The sequence below is a fragment of the Myotis brandtii genome, unplaced genomic scaffold (genome assembly GCF_000412655.1).
Source record: "Myotis brandtii unplaced genomic scaffold, ASM41265v1 scaffold3165, whole genome shotgun sequence".
In the NCBI taxonomy this organism is placed as follows: domain Eukaryota; kingdom Metazoa; phylum Chordata; class Mammalia; order Chiroptera; family Vespertilionidae; genus Myotis; species Myotis brandtii.
The window spans coordinates 19,793-24,115 of NW_005362134.1; the positions used below are offsets into that span (position 1 = coordinate 19,793).

The following is a 4,323-nucleotide window of genomic DNA, read 5'->3' on the forward strand; positions in this document are numbered from 1 at the left end:
GGTTACATCTTCTTTCCTGAAAGGGACCTGGGCAGCACTTCCCAGCATCCACCAGAGAACAGCCAGGTCCCAAGGCCTCAAACTGACCACACAGGAGTAGTTCCTGGGATTTCCTTCCTAGAGGCTAGGAGGTGTCCTGGAGAGAAAGAGCCACTCTCACAGGCCCTGTGTTCTGGGGTTTCTGTTGGATTTGTTCCAGGGGTAGGAGCCACCCATGGGGAAGTGAACTCTGGGGAATACAGAGAGAAGTAGACATTGAATTAATTATTTCTGTTGGTTTGTTCCAGGGATAGGAGCCACCCATGGGGAAGTGAACTCTGGGGATTACAGAGAGAAGTAGACATTGAATTACTCTACATAAGCTCACTGAGTATGTACTAAATATCCCACCCCAAGCCGTACACTGCATTGCTAGTACAGTGGCTGCAAGCTCAAACATGTCACAGAGGGATTTGGGTTTGAGTGGTAGCCCCTTTGCTCTCTGTAGATCCCTGAGCAAGTTATTGAAACTCCCTAATCTCAGTTTTCTAACTTGTTTTTTTTGAAAATGTACTAAAACTTAATCATTCATAAAAGCTGTAGTTAATCTGACAGTGAAACACAAGAAGCAATATTAGAGTTGGTTTAGTATATTATATATTTTAGCTTTGAAAGCCATAGGAATCAGTTATCCTAGTTTTTCCCAGTAAAAGACCTTTTTTCCAAAGCATTATGCACAAACAATTTTAATTAGACAATAATGACAGAATGATATTTCATAATTTTTAAATATAAAATGAAATTAATGACTCAAAAAAGTTATCTGCTGTAATGAGTTTGAGGGGAATTTTCATCATCTATATCATTACAGACACAAAGTATAATGGTTCAACGTTTAGTGCCTGACAGGAGGAATCATGATAGAACAGTCAAAATGAAATCATTTGATCATAGTAGCAATATCTAACTTCTGAAATGCACCCATGCTCCTTTGTATAATCATATTAGAGTCAAGTATATTTATTTTCACATCTGTTATAACTGCTATTGCAAAGGAGAAATACTATTGTCTTATTTTCTGAGAGACATACACAGAGCAATTTTGTTCTCTCCAGGGAACTTGTGCAAACCAATATAAGATCTCAATTCTTCACATAACATATAAAACAGGAGAAGCCGCTTCAGATTTAATTTTTGCAGTCTGGAATGCTGGCACTTTCCAATTAGGCACCAGTTCTTCATTCCTGTAATCCGGCTCAGAGCTGCTGCTCACTGTGGGCCTAAAGCAGCAGACAGGATTTCTTTTTAGGCTTCTTCTTTGCCACTGGTGTCTTTCTATTGATCTGTCTGACCAGGTCATAAAATATGTAATTAAAGTTGATCTTTGACTTTGCAGAAGATTCCAAAAAGGCACACTTACACCACTGTCTTGCTAAATTCTGACCCTGTTCTTTGCCAACTACTCGCTCATCTTCCAGGTCACATTTATTGCCAACCAAAATCATTGGAACATCTTCTGTGTCCTTAACCCGTAAAATCTGTTCCCTCAGGTCCTGTAAGTCATTAAATGTGGACTGAGCTGTAATAGAATATACTAGTGCAAACCCTTGGCCATTCTTCATATACAAATCCCTCATCGCTGTAAATTGCCCTGTTCCTGCTGTGTCCAGGATTTCGAGCATACACTGTTGGCAATCTACTTCCACTTGCTTTCTGTAGGAATCTTCTACCGTTGAGTCATATTTTTCAGCAAAAATTCCCTGAACAAACTGAATTGTCAGAGCAGACTTCCCCACGCCTCCTGAACCAAGGACCACTAGCTTGTACGCACCCATGGTGTGGTCTGTTTAAATACTGACAAGCTCCTCCTCCTCCTCCCTCCTGTGGGCCTTGGCTCTGGCTCTGCGTGGTGTCAGCGGTGGCCTCAGCAGCAGTGGTGGCGGCTCCAGAACGCCTCAGTTTTCTTATTTGTAAGTAAAAGTAACAATAGCACCATCTCAGAGTTGTGAGTAATGAGTGACCTATGTTTGCTGACGGCTTAATATATGACTGCAGGTGGTTTCTAGAATGATGATGATGATGAAAATAACAATACTATTAAGAACAATAAAATAGAAAAGTTATTATTTTAAGGTCCTACTTTTCAACAATTAACGCAATCTATATGGTGATATTAATGATAACCACTTGAGCTTAAAATAGCACTTACAGATATATTACAGAGACTTTCCTCAGGTTCCGGGTTGGTATAGAGTGGGTTCCTGGGATGTCAGCTTCTGTGTGTGTAAGTTGGGAGTATTATCACCCAGCTGAGATCATGTCTGTGACAGCGAATGGTAATGAGTTATGTAAGAGATCAGGACTAAGATTATAGACATTGTGTACTTATGACTGGAAACCCTTGGGAGGCATGACTCATGGCTGGTTGTTCCTGGTATGGTACTTTGCACACAGTGGATGTTAATAAGACAGAAACATATAGGTGGAAAGAGATTTAAGTGAGATTTATGAGACACAACAAACCAAATACAACGAGTGGCCTTTGTTTGGATCCTGATTAGAACAAACCAGGACACATTTTGGATAATTGAGTGTATTGAATGCAGAATGGGTATTAGATGATATGAAAATGACTTATTGTAAACGTTGTTAGATATGATAGTGGCATTGTGGTTATGGGAGAAAAGGTCTCTATATTTTTCAAAATGCACCACAAAATATATATGGATAAGATCACCTGGCATCTTCTATTTAAAATACTATAGTAACGCCATAGCTGATTTGGCTTGGTGGATCTGTGGACTGAAGGGTCCTGGGTTTGATTCCAGTCAAGGGCACCTGCCCGTGTTGCAGGCTCGATTACCAGTAGAGGGCGTGCAGGAGGCAGTTGATCAATGATTCTCTCTCATCACTGATGTTTCTATCTCTCTCTCCCTCTCCCTTTCTCTCTGAAATCAATAAAAACCCCAAAACAAAACAAAACAAAAACTTGATTGAGGCATACATGACATACAATAAAATGAAAGTATTTAAAAGATAAAATAAAATACTATAATAACAAAAGAAGGGGAAAGTGAATATTTGAAACAGATTTGGGAAAATGGTTGTTGAAGCTGAGTAATGAGTAAGTGGTAGTCCCTTGGACTCTTTTTCTTTGTTGCTTGCATAATAAAACATCTGTTTCAATAATAAAAGCACTAATCCAGCCCTGGTCTGTCTGCCTGGTGGCTCAGCAATGATTGGGGACCCAAATCTCCCTGCTCACTCACTTCTAATCCAATGCTGCTCAAAGGCCTTGTCAAAACACAGATTCTTGGGCTCACCCCATAGTTTCTGATTGAGCAGGTCTGGAGTGAGGCTTGAGATTTGCATTTGTAATGAGCTCTCAGGTGATGCTGATGCTAACACTGCTGGTCCATGGTCCACACTTGAGTAGCAGTGTTTCTGGTCCCTGGCCTCCTTCCATTCCTCAAAGGAGCTGAGATCAGAGCCTCTTCCAGGAATCTACCCACTCAAAGTCCAGCTAAGCCCTCCCACCTTTCATAACTCAGCTCAGGTCCTTTGGACGGACTCAAATATGCCATCAGAGCATTCACACTGATCCCAGGCACAATGATTCATGCTGTGGGTCACCTGGGCCTGTGTCCCTGCTGAGTTAATTCTTAGGAGTTAGGCCCGTGTCCATGGTCCTGTGCCCCACACACTGGGGGTCTGAGGGGAATGCTTGTTCCCTGAGGAATGGCTCCTCCTACGCCTAGGAGCTGTTCCCTGCCATGCCAGGTGAGGCAGAGCAGTCAGAACCAGGGCATAAGTGCACTTTGCAGTCACAAGTCGAAATATACCAAATGCCCCAGAGGAAGATGCATTCTCCTCTTCCCAAGGCTTCCCCTCAGCTGGGCTGTGTACATGGGTGTTTATATGTGTGGAGGGTGAGTGAGGGTGGTCTTCCCCCGCAAAGCTCTCTCTCCTTGTCTTTGTCTCCTCCTCGTGTCGTTGCTTTCCCTGTTCTAAATATCGCCTATTCACTTTTTTTCATTTATTCATCTCCTTATCATCTAGTGGAAGGCTTTAAACAGAGGAGCGACATCATTTTGTTTGCACCAAACAAATGAACAAACAAACCAGAGAACAGCCAGGCCCCATGGCCTCAAACTGACCACATAAGAGTAGGTCCTGGGATTTCCTTCCTAGAGGCTAGGAGGTGTCCTGGAAAGAAGGAGCCACTCTCACAGGCCCTGTGTTCTGGGGTTTCTGTTGGATTTGTTCCAGGGGTAGGAGCCACCCATGGGGAAGTGAACTCTGGGGAATACAGAGAGAAGTAGACATTGAATTAATTACTCTACA

At 42.4% G+C, this 4,323-nt stretch overlaps 1 pseudogene; it reads right to left on the reverse strand.

The window, feature by feature from the left end:
- Positions 1-973: 973 nt before the first annotated feature.
- The window catches only part of LOC102262497, an 8,969-nt pseudogene continuing 5,619 nt past the window's right edge, over positions 974-4,323 (reverse strand).